Here is a 14,287-nt window from a genome sequence, read left to right as displayed (position 1 = left end):
AATAAAAACCAGCTTTTCTGAGGCCAGAATGGGATCATGTGTAATAAACTATGAATTCATCCCCTTTTTCCTCCTTCCCCCCCAGTTGCAGTTGACCTCACAACAGCTGTTTCCAGCTGTCCTCTGGATTTTGCCCAGGCCCCTTGGGATGGCTGTAGTGACTCACACAATTGGCTTTTTTCCATAGCGGTCTGAATCTAGCTTCTCAAGAAGTAGGAGCGGGAGGAGAAAAGGGCGGCTCTGGTTGCCCTGGAGTAGATTTTCTTGTGGAGATGACAGTCTGCTGAGGGCTCTGGTTTTGATTTGTCCCCCTTCACAGCAGTGATCTTAGCAGATAGCATCGCTGGGGGAGGGGAGGCAAATGTGTTAGCTGGAGAAGTGTTTTTGAGAAAGCCAAATGTTCCTTTACTTTGCCTTTTTTTTTTTTTAACCCCTTTTCCTTCCAGACCTGCTTCAGAACCAACTGTAGCTTTCCTTTTCAGATGGCTGTAGGGCTGTGTGTGAAATGGGTAGATGAGCGGACACTGAAGGAAGTGTCTGTTAAAAGTGCAGGTGATATTCTCTGTACTCCCTCTGATTCTTGATGTTGATGTTTTCAAAGTGGTCCCTCCTGTTCCTAACAGCAAGCACTGCCCTTGGCCTCCCTCTTTCCTTCCATGAAGGCCACTCCTTCCCAGCTCAGGAACCTATAGAAATGATATATCTCAGTATGGAAAATTTTAAAAAATTCCTTAGGTATTTAAAAACATTTTTTGCTTTTACCTCTTTGAGCTCTAGATTCATTTCTAAAAGGGTAACAAGCTACAGAAAAAAATTCTCTAGACCTGCTCTGATATGGTAGCCATTAGCCACCCATGACTATCGTGGGCTTCAAATATGCCTAGTCCAAATTGAGATGCGCTGTGAGTGTAAAATACACATTGGATTTTAAAGACTCGGTGAAAAAAAAGTTTTATTGAAGATTTAAAAATACTGACGAATGATGAAATATTGACATGTGGAAATGCTAATATTTTGGATATATTAGATTCCATAAAGTACATTAAAATTTATCTTACCTGTTTCTTTTTTTAATGTTGTTACTGGGAAATTTTAAATTACATAAATGGCCCATATTTCTTGCTCTCATTATAGTTCTGTTAGCCAGCACTGCTCCAAACAGAAGAGGAGGTTACTGAACTCCCGGTGTGCTCCTCTCTGGTAGTGTCTGTTTCCAGAACCCAAGTGATAGTTTGGGACTCAGGACCCAGTGTACATCAACATGCTGTCGATAGTAGTTCTCTTTTGCCATGTGACAAATGACCCCTACACTTAACAGACTTAAAACAGCAGACATTTATTTTCTTACGGCTTCTGTGGGTCATAAATCCAATAGCAGCTTAGCCATGTGGTTCTGGCTCAGGATCCCTCATGAAGTTCCAGTGAAACTGTTGCTGGGGGTGTACTCATCTGAAGGCTGAACTGGGGCTGGAGGATTCCAAGATGGTTCATTTCACAGCTATCGGCATGTTGTCGGTTCCTTGCTGGCTGTTGGTAGGAGACCTAAGGACTTCTTCTTAGGCTCCTTGAGTGTCTTCCTTACCTTATGTTGACTTCCCTTAGAGTGAGTGATCAAGTGAGAGATCGAGTAAGGGAGAGAGCAGGTGAAGGGGAAGTTGCAAGTGCTTTTAATGATCGGGTCCCTGGATATACACTGTCATTTCTGCTTTATTTGTTAGAAGCAAGTGTCTGAGTCTAATTCTTCTTAAGGGGAGGAGAATTAGGCTCCACTTACTTTTTTTTTTTTAGGCTCCACTTCTTGAAGGGAATAGTATAAAGAAATTTGTGGATGTATTTGGAAACTGCTACGCCTCCCTATTTTTCCTGTTTTCCCGTTAGTGTACCTGTATTTCACTGACTGCCTCTAGAAATGGTCAGATTTCAGTGGCTGAAGTCCATTTTACCTGCACCTGCTACTTCAGCGGTGTTACCTGGAACAGGTTTATTCATTTTGAGGATGCCAGCTCTGACCTATAATCAGAATTGTCTTTTTTTTGGTTCAAGGAGGGGGGGCGGAAGGGGGGAGGCAAGGGTGAATTCAGCTTTGCTTAAGCTTTAAACACTTGTATATACCTATGTTTATGTGTGGCATGTCTGTGCCTCAGTTGATTTTTTTTTTTAAGATTTTATTTATTTATTTGACAGAGAGAGAGATCACAAGTAGGCAGACAGGCAGGCAGGCAGAGGGAGAGGGAGAAGCAGGCTCCCCGCTGAGCAGGGACCCTGGGATCATGACCTGAGCCGAAGGCAGAAGTTTAACTGACTGAGCCACCCAGGCACGCCCCCCCCCCCCCCCCCCGTTGATTTTAGTAGTGGAATAAGGCTGTTTAGATATTCCATGGTAAATGTGTTATTATTACTTGTATATCATGTTTCTCTTAATTAAGCTTCAGAGCACTTAAGAACTATTTTGTATCTCATTCTACCTTGGAGAGGTTTGAAAGGAAAGCCAGGGTATCATTGCATTTTCTACTACAAGGGAAATGGAGGTGAGTTCCACTTGTATGTGAGGCCGAGTGAAGGTGGGGTAGAGACATAAATGGTGCGCTCAGGTAGCTTAAGCTGTAGCGTGGGAGCTAAGGTCCTATTAGATAGGAGTGTGCAAATAAACCGCTGCTGAGTGTCCAAAGGTGGGCTCATGTATGCCTCCCCTCCCTGTAGCTGTTTTTGTTTTGGCTTAGTCTCAAATTTCTGAAGTTGAGATTGACACGGGAGGCAAGACCTACAGGACATGGGACCCAGCGGACATAATAAGTGAGGGTCAGTTTTTGTCTGGTCTCCATGAGAAGAGCTTTAGTGTGTGTGTGTGTGTGTATCTCTCGTCTCTCTAAGCAGACTTGGTTTTCTTGAGGACCATGCCTTTTATTTCTTTTGTGTTTTCCCTAATAACAGCTATTCTGAGTTGTATATTCAAGGGGGTGTGTGCTTAGAGAGGTTGGCAGCGCCCATGGTGCCGGGAGAGGTATAGAGAGCAGTGATGAAGAGTTTGGGGTTTAGAGTCCTACTGGCTCTGCTGCTTTAATACATTTTATAACCTTGGACAAGTTTCTTAATTTCTCTGAAGCTAAGTTCCTTCATCTGTAAAATGTTAATAATAGTTTTTGCCTCATAGAGTTGTGAAAACTAATGAGATATTGCAAGTAAGGCACTTAGCACCGGAGCAGTTACATATGTTAGACTTGCAGCAGTGTAATTGTTTAGCTTAGTAATGCTTTTTATTAGAGGCATCAAAATTCCTGAATCTTAAGCCTCTCATTATTTATTTGATGTTACGTATTGGTTGCTCAGTCACTGATACTGCACCAGAAGCCTGACTCTGGCGCGTGTTCTGGTCAGCTTGAATGGGTCCAGATCATAACTGACTCTGCTCAGTGTTCTTGTCTGCTGTGGCAATATAGGTATTCTAGGCCATCGATTTTTCCTTGCAGAGCCTGAGGACGCCCCCTCTCTCCAGAGACCGGAGGCTGCCATTGTTTTATGTATGGTAGAGCATGTGGGATTCCAGTAGTCCTGTTTTGGCCTGCAGTTAAGACCCTGACCCCTCCGGGAAGCTCACTTAAACCCCGCTGTTGCTGACTCCTGTCGGAAGGCCCAAGTCCTTCTTCACCCTGCCAGTTTTCCATTAAGAAACTGTTGGGACTCTCTCCTTTTCTCTTTTCTTTTCTTTCTTTTTTTCTTTTTGAAGAAACCTCGCAGCAGCCAAACCAATCATTTCTTTCAGCTCTGCACTCCTTGGTCAGCATCCAGGGTGGCCATCTGTATACTCTGTGATCTCAGGCCCGACTGTGTGTTCTCTCTCCTGACCTGACCTCCACAGACTGTCCCATTTTTCCTGTTGCGTAGTAAACAGTCTTCCTCATCCTCAGCCTTTTTACTGAGTTATTTCTACTCCTTCCTCTTAACTAAATTTGGTTTCTTTTTGAGGATATCCCATCCCCCTCCTACCGGGTGGTTTTTGTTCTGCTTCTTTAGGGAGGTTGGTACCCTGTCCTCCCTCTCCTCTCCAGTATTCCTATCTAATCTTTTAGGGCGAAAGTCCCTGCTCCTTAAAAGCTCTTCCAATCTGGCTCATCTACCCTCTTCCCTTAGTGCTGTCATTTATCGATTACCTTGCTTCTCTCCCTTGTTAAAAAACAATAAAAACAAAAAACCCCCAACCCCAAACCACCTAACGTTGGCACTGGTTCGTGGGCTTTCTTTCTACCTTTATTGTCATTAGAGATGGGAGACCCCAGCGGCTGTGCGGATAGATTGATCCAGTACCTCAGTAGGCCCTGGCCTCTCCGTTCTTTGTTCTTCGCAAGTCAGCTTCCCTGACTGGAATCGCAAGGTACTTGCATGGCCTGTTCGAAGGATACACCCTCCGTCTTGTCCATCTGGAACTGCTTCATTTCTGAAAATTTAAGGACGGGGCATTACATCTTCTCTTTAATGCTCTTCCAGTGCCCTTATTCAGTGACTCCCACTGCATCTTTTCTTCAGTGTCATGGCGAAGTCCACTGTACCGGCCCACTCTGTGTTCTCTCCCTTCCTGTGAACCTCCCGTCTTGCTCCCTCCCTCCCTTGTTTAGATTTCACAGTTCTTTTGCTTAACCGCTCTTTGGCCAGTATTCTCTCTTTATTTTCATTTTGTTTTACTTACCTGGCAAAACCACAGGCCTAGATGGATGCAGCCTTCATGGTTTCCAACGTTTCCTGGACCCTTGACTCCAGCCTGGCAGTCTCTCTGTTTTTGAGTGACCCCTCCTGGGGATTTGCCACCAGAGCTGTTTCAAAATGTTTGTCATTGCCCTATATTCACTTTCCCTTCACTTAAGTATGAATTTTGGCCTCTTAATTTATAGATGGAATAGAAGCTATCAAATTGGAAGTCTTAACTTCCTGCTATCAACCCCATAAACTGTGTCTGTTACAGTGAAAAATGTATTGTTCTTCCATTCCGTGGTGAATCCTGCTTGGATCTCTTTCCTAGATTTTTAAATTTTTTTTTTTTAAGATTTTATTTTTGAGTAATCTCTACACCCGCTGTGGGGCAGGAGCTCACAACCCCGAGATCAAGAGTCACATGCTCTACCGACTGAGCCAGCCGGGTGCCCCTAAATCTACCTTTCTGTATTTTTTCTTATCAACATTATACATGCTTCCCTCATTAAACTTAAATAAAGTCTAGCATATTCAGTCCTTTAGTCTCCTCTACCCTCTAGCTGCTTTTTACTTTTCTCCCTTCTATAAACTACAAACCAACTTTTCAAAATAATTGTCTATACCCTCTGAACCCATTGCAGTCTGGTTTCTTCCTCAGCTATAACATTTGAACTCCATTCCCCCAAGGTCACCAGTAACCCCTGTGGCTAAGTCCAGTGACTATCCTTCCTGTCTTCCCTGTCCTTGAAATGCCTCTCTGGCACTATCCTTTTAACACCCCCCCCCCACCTCAGGAACTTTTCCTAGCTCCTTCCTCAGCCCCCGCTTAGAAGTTGCTATTATTCAGGATTCCGCTCTAAGCCTTTTCCTCTGTTATACGTGTTCTCCAGAGGCAAGCTCATCCACAGCGAAGGCTTTCTTTATCATCTATATGCTGACAATTTCCAGATTGTTATCTGTAGCCTAGATCTCCTTCCTGCACTTCAGATGTCTGTTTCCAGCTGGTTCGTGTGCATCTGCACTTGGGTGCCCCGCAGTTACTGCAAAGCCAGCATGTCTACAGTTGACCTCTCCTCATCTGCCCTTTTGGCAAAACTCTGCTCTTGTGTAGCTCAGTGACCAGTGCCACCGCTTACCCAGGGGTCTTTCTGCCTTCAGTTTTGTCCTTCCCATCCTGTGCCACTGCATCTCAGTGACCTTTCTTAGAAGTGATCCATCTGAAACAGCTCTGATCATATCAGTGCCCTTTAGTCCCATCAGGCAGCTCTGGTGACCCAGCTTCTACCTCATCTCCCAAAGACTTGACCCGCTCATGCACAGAGCATGCACCTCTACTGGAAGTTACTTCTGTAATACTTCTCTTTCCACCTTTTACACACTAACCTTCATCTTTGAGATCTTGGTTTATAGGTCAGTTTTCTTTGGAAACCTTTTGCTGAATATCTCAGGTGGGGTTAAGAACTCGCCTGACTGCTAGCATAGCTCCTTGCACTTTTCCCTTTCTAACGTTTACCTCACTGTATGCAAGTGCCTCTTTACTTTGAATTCCTACCAAACTGTAAGTTCCTTGAGGGTAAGGACTAAGCTTTGATCTTTTTCTTTTTAAATTCCTATCATCTAGCACAGTACCTGGTATATAGTAGGCCCAATACTTACTGGATGGTTAATGGTTGGAGAGATTATAGGATTTTAGAACTGAAAGAACCTTATCTGTGTTGGATACATGTCCCAGATTTTCAGGGTGAATGATCACTGAGTGGCATTTGGTTCTTTTGCTAGAGATAATCATTTCAAAGTCATATGCAAAGGCAAAAACCTCCTTTGAATATATTATCCTTATCTCACTAGTTAGGCCGCCCTAGCTAGCTTGTTTCAGAACTTAGGTGGACCCATGTTTCTCAGTTTTGGCTGCCCGTTAACATCATTTGGGGAGATTTGAAAAAGAAAAATAATCCTCATTGCTCTAAACTCAACAAATAAATTTTATTCTTATTCTGGGAGGATTGTTCTCCATTTCTGCCTTGTTAAAAGTTGATCAACAGCAGTCTTATTTGCTCTTTGACAAAAGAAATAGCAGGTAGGACTTTATATTATTTAATTTCTAGAAGTGCCTGTCATGAAGCGTTTGGAAATTAGAGGCCCTTTTCTGTCTGTGACCCTTAGAAGCTTGACTTGTGAACTCTTGAATTATGATCTGTAACATAGAATGTGGTCAAACAGTCTCCATCTGGTATAATCACTGTCTCCTCCATGGGGGTCTCTGGGTGGAACCATTACTTTTGGATCACATGGCTCTTCATGATGGGGTGATAGATTAATTCCTTAGGGGCTGACGTGAAGCAGGTAGGAAAATTTGGTTATGGTCACCAGAAGGAGCAGGCTGTTTGTTTGTTTATTTATTTATTTATTTTTAAAGATTTTATTTATTTATTTGACAGAGCACAAGCAGGGGAGTGGCAGAGGGAGAGGGAGAAGCAGACTCCCCACTGAACAGGGAGCCCCATTGGGGGGAGCTGGGATTATGATGTTAGCCTAAGGCAGATCTTAACAGACTGAGCCACCAGGTGCCCCTTAATTACTTTTTTAAAATGCTATTTCTTCTTTGCTTTTAGGGCTGAAACACCTCCTGTTCAGCCATTGGAATTTTGGAGAAATTGTTTGTTGCTTTTGATAACTTTGAGGAATCAGGATAATTTTTAAAATGATTTTTAGAAATGTGCGCTTACTCTTGGGGCACCTTGGTGGCTCTGTCGGTTGAGCGTCCAGCTCTTGGTTTCTTCTCCAGTCATGATCTTGTCGTGGAATCGGGCTCCCGTGTCAGGCTCTGCACTCAGCATGGAGTCAGCTTGGAATGCTCTCTCCCTCTGCCCCTCCCCCTGTGTGCATGCTCTCTCTCTCTCTCTCAAAATGAAGGAATAAAATCTTCTAAAAAAAAGAGTGTGAGCTTACTCTTGACTGCACTTTTTGTGATAGTAATTCTTGATAAGACTGTTCTGCTACTCAACTAGTATAATATTTAGGATCTATTTTTTTTTTAAGATTTTATTTGTTTATTTATTTATTTGAGAGAGAGGGAGAGAGAGTGTGTGTATCCAAGCACGGGGAGCAGTAGAGGGAGAGGGAGAAGCAGACTGTGCTGAGCGGGGAGCCCAATGCGGGGCTTGATCCTAGGACCCCAGGATCATGACCTGAGCTGAAAGCACTTACTTAACCAACTGAGTCACCCAGGTGCCCCTGTTTTTACTTTTTAAAAAGATTTTATTTATTTGAGAGAGAGAGAGAGAGAGAGCAAGCGTGCACGAATGAGCAGGGATCGGGGAGGGGGTGGAGGAGCAGAAGGAGAGGGAGAAGCAGACTCTTTGCTGAGCGGGAAGCCTGATGCTGGGCTCGATCCCAGGACCCGGAGATCACGACTTGAGCTGAAGGCAGATGCTTAACTCACTGATCCACCCAGATGCCCCTTGGGATCTGTTTATTGCATAGAGACACTGTCTTCACAGTCTTAGTGCTCAATTGTGTTGATTTTTGTATCAACACAATTTTAGTATTAGGGCCCTCAGGAGTTAATGCATTCTTGGTATGTGGTTTACAAGTAACATGTCACAGATGTGAGACTGAAGGAATTACTTGCATCAGTGAGTACCATAGATTTGAGTGATTTAAATGTTGAATGATAACAAATATTTCACTCTTGTCATTGAAAACCAAAAATGGAAGATAAAACACCAACCCTATCGTAGAGACACAAGAAAACAGGTTAGTCGGTTCACATTTCTTTTTCTTCCCTAGGCCGTTCATGTAGCAGCTCTGTTTTTTGTTTTGTTTTGTTTTGTTTTACTATATATACATACATATATATATATATGTACACACAAAACCCTGGTTTCCAACAGACTGAGTTTATAAGGACTGATTAATTCTCAGGATAGATCTGAATCTGTTTTCAGAATTGCCTGTGTAAAAATAAAAAAAATAATGTAGAATTTTAGGTTAAGCATTTGATGAATAGTTGATAAATCAGTCATCATTGCTAGTTTAAAGATCGTGTTGGTAACTTGCTTCAACCTCGGAAGGAGGACAGTAGGGGTTGGGAAGATGACTGTATAGTTTTAGCTATTCTGGCTGATACTTTTTCTTTCACCTTTCCCATTATCTTGTTTACTTTGGCTTTCTAGTCTAATGGAGGCCTTCTTAAAGGGTGGACATAAATAAAATATGCATGTTCTTTTTCTCTGCTAATGACGGTAAGAAAACATCATCTGTTAGATTTGGTCTTTTATGATGAATTGGCTCTTGGGAAAATAACTTGACTTATTCTCGGTGCAAGTTTGTCATTTCTTCTCTCTCCCACCTTCAGGACAGGCAGTGTCGGCTTTCCATTCAGTGAGGGAGCGTTGCCTTTCAGATGAGGGAGCTCAGCCCACAAGCCATGGGTCTCAGCTTGTGCTTGACAGAACTTTGTTAAGTGAATCAGGGAGTCTGAATTATTCATTCTCTTCCTCATCCTGCTGTTCATATCAAATTCCTGCTGTGTCTTTGGGGCATCTTGCCAGTCTTCAGCATAATTGATTTCCTTGCTTTGTGTGGGGTGTGTGTGTGTGTGTGCGTGCGTGCACATGAGTTGTGCCTCTGTTGAAGCATTCCTGATTGCCTAATAGAGGAATATTTATTAAGCACACATGGGCAAAAGCACAAGCGTTCACTCCAGATCACTAAAAATATAATGGACTTACTGCTTTTATAATCTAAAGGAGAGGTTGGGATTGATCTTTTTATTGTCCAGGACACATAATATTCTTTCTGGGCAACAAGAAATTACTGCCTGAGGAATTATGAAGAAGAGTCTTCTGTGATCTGATTGGAACATTGGGAACGGAGACTGTGCTTTTCTCTTTTTGTTCTCTAATCCTATTGTCTCTTCAGTGTTTTTAAGATACCTCCTTGAAGAGCCCTGTCAGGACTAGAAGGGCTTAGAGTGGTCTAGTCCAGAAGCTGCAAACTGGAGGCCTGTGGTCTGGCCCTTGCACATGGGGTTTTGTTTGGCTTACACGGTATTTTGAAGGCATGTGTATTTAATATTTAAACACTGGGAGAACACACATGAAATCCAGATTCCTGGCTTTTCAGGGCAACAGTGGGCCTGCATTCCTGTGGGGTGGACTTTCTCGCATCCGCACAGTGGCTCTTCCCTATAGGAACCTGTTTGCTCCAATACCACACAGCCTCTGCCTGTGCACTTCATTTTTTATTTACCTCTGGTGAGCAGTATAATCCTGCTCTAAACCAGTCAACTTATTTTACAGAGGAGAGAAAGATTGGTCCCAAATCTTATACGTAGTGGGAAAAACTTAGGTGAGGATTCATGCTTCTTGACTCAATTGATTTTGATGCTTATTTCTGCAGGCCTTTTTTTGTTGTTGTTACATAAATTAATTCATTTATTATAGGCTAGCAATGTTTTAAATGGTGGAGCTTCTACTGGTCTTTCAACTCCTTCAGTCTTCTGATGGCCAACTTTACTGTGATGGCAGAAGTGGTGTGTTGTAGGTCCAGGCGCCACCAGCGGCGGTTTTCATGCAGGAACCACAATGCCAGATCCCCACCCCTCGTCTTTTCATCTTGGTTTTGCCACAGAAGGAGCAAGTGTACTTGGTGTGCTGGCTTATTTCAATCTTCTTCACCATTTTCCTGAGGGAAGCACCATAACAGGTCCCATATTTACCCACGATTCCGACCTTTTTTGTGCGTTTAGCCATGTCGCCGCAAACTAGGTCTGAGGCCAGAGAGGTTGCAGGTTTTTTTTTTTTTTAACAAGTTCTTTTCTTACCAGTATGTTTTCTATTCATTCAAAATATTCATTGTGTAGGTACTAAGAGTGAATGCTGGGAATGTAAAAGGAATATGGTAAATCCCCCTGTTCTTGATTCAGTCTCGAAAGACCAAATGAGTCTGCTTTTGGGGAAAGTTACTATCTACTGTTACTCTGTACTGTTAGATTGCTTTATATTCTTTATATCACTTAACCACCATTTGGAATTATTTTAATTTGCCTCCTTGTTTACTGTCTGGCTTCCTAAGTAGAATGTAAGCACTGTGAGACCAGTGATTAGGTCTTGTACAGTGTTGTATCTCCATTGCCTGGGAAAAATCCCTGACACTGAGTAGATTCTGTTTTTGATGAATGAATGACTAAAGGAAGCAATAGATTGAACTGGGCTTTGAAGGACAAATAGGAGTTTTCCATGCAGACAGCGGAAGGGTAGGGTGTTCCAGACAGAAATATCGGTATGAACAGAGTCATGAAAATACATGGTATGTTCTTGTGCTTCTTTGGGGTTGGCCACAAAAAGCTGTTTTTGATAACAGACCATGTGGATTTGAAGGACTCTGGGTCCTTGGTAAAAAAAAATCATAAACTAAATGTGTTTCTGAGTCAGAAACTCCAGTGTAACTTTTTCCCTCTCTTCCATAGTCTTTTAGCAGGATACTGGCCATTCATTATAATTAGTGATTTATAAAACTTCACTGGCATATTTACTAAAGTAGTATTATATGACAGATGTAAATTAAGGGTGTGATTCTAATGTGCCTTCAGTCTAGTATTTTGCAAATCCAGAACAGGTTATCTTTATGGACCAGTCAGTGAATTTCTGAGGGTATCTGGCAGAGGCTCTCAACATAAGTGAGCTGTGCATTAGAAAAATTTCATTCCTTGGCCATCCCCCACCTAGGCCAGTTAAGTCAGAAACTCTGGTAGTAGGACCCAGGAATTCATATTTTTTTAAACTTCCCCAGATGATTCCAGTACGCAGCCAAGGTTGAGAACCATTGACTTAGGGAAACACAAGGGAAGGGAGATAGTTGTAGTTCGTGGTAAGTTGAAGTATAAGGGGGGGGGGAAGCCAAAGAGGACAGTCATTAAGAAAGTAATTGAAGATCGGAGAAAGGTGAATACCATACGATTTCATTCATATGTGGAATTTAAGAAACAGAACAGATGAACATTCGGGGAGGGGGAGGAAAGGCAAACCAAGAAACAGATTCTTAACTGTAGAGAACAAACTGATGGTTACCAGAGGGGAGGTGGGAAGGGGGGTGGGTGAAATGGGTGATTGGGATTCAGGAGCACACTTGTCTTGACGAGCACCAGGTGTTGTATGGAAGTGCTGAATCACTAAATTGTGCATGGAAACTAATATTACACTGTATGTTAACTAACTGGAATTTAAATAAAAACTTGGGAAGAAAGTAATTGAAGAGAGTTATTAAAAGATTTTCTGAGTGTGAGAGAAGGGGTATTTTAGGAAATCAATTTAGAAATGTATGATTTTTAGAGCGATTAGAATGTAAAGAAGTTGGAATTATAGGTGGTGTCAGAGATAAAGGAAGTATACCTAGTTGTTGAGGAGGGAGAGAGTCTGAATTCCATGGGGTATGCTGTTCCCCCCCATGAATTATCATTCAGAGATCCCAGCTTTCTAGTCACATGTGATGAAAAAACACTGTTCTTATTTTTTTTTTAAAGATTTTATTTATTTGTCAGAGAGAGAGAGCGCAAGAGTGATTGGGCACAAGCAGGGGGAGTGGAAGGCAGAGGGAGAAGCAGGCTCCCTGCTGACCAAGGAGCCTGATGCGGGACTTGATCCCAGGACCCTGGAATCATGACCTGAGCTGGAGGTAGACGCTTAACTGACTGAGCCACCCAGGCGTCCCGAAACACTGTTCTTGAAGTAAAACATCGTGGGTCATAGTCCTAGATTTCCCACTATTAGTTATGTTCATTTAGTTCAGTTTACCAACCATTTATTAAGTGCTGTATACTGTGTTGGACTCTGGAGATGGATTAGATACAACTCTGGCCATTTAGGATCTGACATTCTAGGGATTTCTTTGTGTAACTGGTTAGGCAGTTCTTAACTTCTCTGGGCGTTTCTCCATCTGTGAAATGTGGGGATATGATGACATTTTTTCTGAGGTTCCTTTCAGCTTTGACATCATATTGCAGTGATTGCAAGTAAAATCTTAGTAAAGATCAGCACCTCTTAGTAATTATGTAGTTTTCTTCAGTAGCAAAAACCAAACCAAAACAAAACAAAAAACAAAAAACAAACAAGAAAAAGTACAGCTAAGGGTTTGAATTGAAAGAATCCCAGGACCTTATCACACCCTTTCCCTGTCTTACCTTTCTGTCGGGTTCTGTGGGGTTTTGACAAGTACACGTGGTAAGGAGGAGTGGAGAGTGGGTGTCCCTGGGGAGGAAGTGTCGTGGCTGGGTTAGCGTCCGAGGAGAGCCTGCTGGAAACCTTGCCGTTGTAGAGTTGCGGGCAGATGGGGAAGTGTGGCACCCAAGAACGGTTTTGAGATCCTCCATGGTTCCCAGCACCTTGTTGAGGAGTTCCTGGCCACATTTGTCACCCAGCTGAAGTCTGCTACATTGGGAACAAAGTGCTCCTCATGCCGGCAGCTGTCAGGATGAACTTCGGAGAACCGGGGCCATGTCTTTCTGAGCGTTCTTGGGTGTTGCACATAGTCATTGTTTTCTCCGGGAGGTTGTTGGGAGAGTGGAGAGGGGAAGGGGAAGGGGATGTGGGAGGCAAAAAAAAAGTTTCCAGAAAAAGAAAAGAGAAAACAAAAAAGAGCGGTGAAGAGCTATTTGTGAGAACGGGAGCTGGGTGGGAGGGCTGTGGTACCTTTGTAGACTGTTGCACTCCTCGCTGCTGTCCTGCCTTGGGGGACATAACACTAATAATAACTGTGGTTAGTTTTTAATTTTTTCGTGATACTCTCAGCTTTCCCTTTTGTCATAAATCTATTAGCGACTGTTAAAGGATTTTTTTTAATGTAAATGTTGCACTCAACATATTCGTCCAGTCTAGAGGCTGTACCATGATTTCTATTTAGATATCCTGGATCCTCAGACCTCAGATTACTCTCCAACCATTTCCTCTCCCACTGCCCACTTCCCGTTTCATTCTGCAGTTCTTGTGTGCACCACATGACCCTTCTCAGCACCTGAATGCCTAGCACTGTGCTGGCTGTTGAGGATGTGGAGGGAGGCAGAGAGACAGTCCCTGTCCTTGGGAGCTTTCAGTATAGAGGCGGGGGGGACTGATGCTGAGGAGAGGTGCAGTGTGGTGAGTGCAGGGGGAAAGGTGAGTGAGCGATGAGATGGCCAGGAGAGGGCACCTAATCCAGCCTGGGCAGCGTGGGTGGCAGGGACCTGGGGGTTGTAACAGGAGCGACATTTCTGTATGTTCAGACAATGGAAGAAATAGGGAAATACTGGCTTAATGGATAGAACACAGGGAAGGGAGTTAGGACTCTTCCTCTGTCGTCTTTTGTGTGCAAAAGTACCGCAGTTTTTTTTGCTTCCTACTCCCTGCAGCGGATTATCTCTTCCTCTGGAATTACGTGGGTTGGAGAAGAATGGAGAGGAATGGGCCCACCTGCATGGCGGGGAAAGGGAGGCATAGGGACGTGGGTGTTTAAAAGCTCTTGGCAGGACGGGCTCTGAGCACAGACGGCTGTTTGTGTTACTGTTACTGTAGCTCCTACTCCTGCCTTCCCTTTCGTGTGCTTCTCTACAGGGGTAATTGTGGGATCC

At 43.3% G+C, this 14,287-nt stretch overlaps 1 protein-coding gene and 1 pseudogene across 3 annotated transcripts in view; one reads left to right on the top strand and one right to left on the bottom strand.

The window, feature by feature from the left end:
- The window catches only part of RBFOX2 (RNA binding fox-1 homolog 2), a 280,863-nt gene that overhangs the window by 28,121 nt on the left and 238,455 nt on the right, over positions 1-14,287 (top strand). The gene's annotated exons all lie outside the window — the stretch shown is intronic.
- Positions 10,159-10,439, bottom strand: LOC114197523 (large ribosomal subunit protein eL43 pseudogene; annotated as a pseudogene).

The sequence above is a fragment of the Eumetopias jubatus genome, unplaced genomic scaffold (genome assembly GCF_037043125.1).
Source record: "Eumetopias jubatus isolate StellerSeaLion01/CBP00866 unplaced genomic scaffold, mEumJub1_p1.0 scaffold_8, whole genome shotgun sequence".
NCBI classification, from domain to species: Eukaryota; Metazoa; Chordata; class Mammalia; order Carnivora; family Otariidae; genus Eumetopias; species Eumetopias jubatus.
This window is presented reverse-complemented; position numbering and strand designations above follow the sequence as displayed.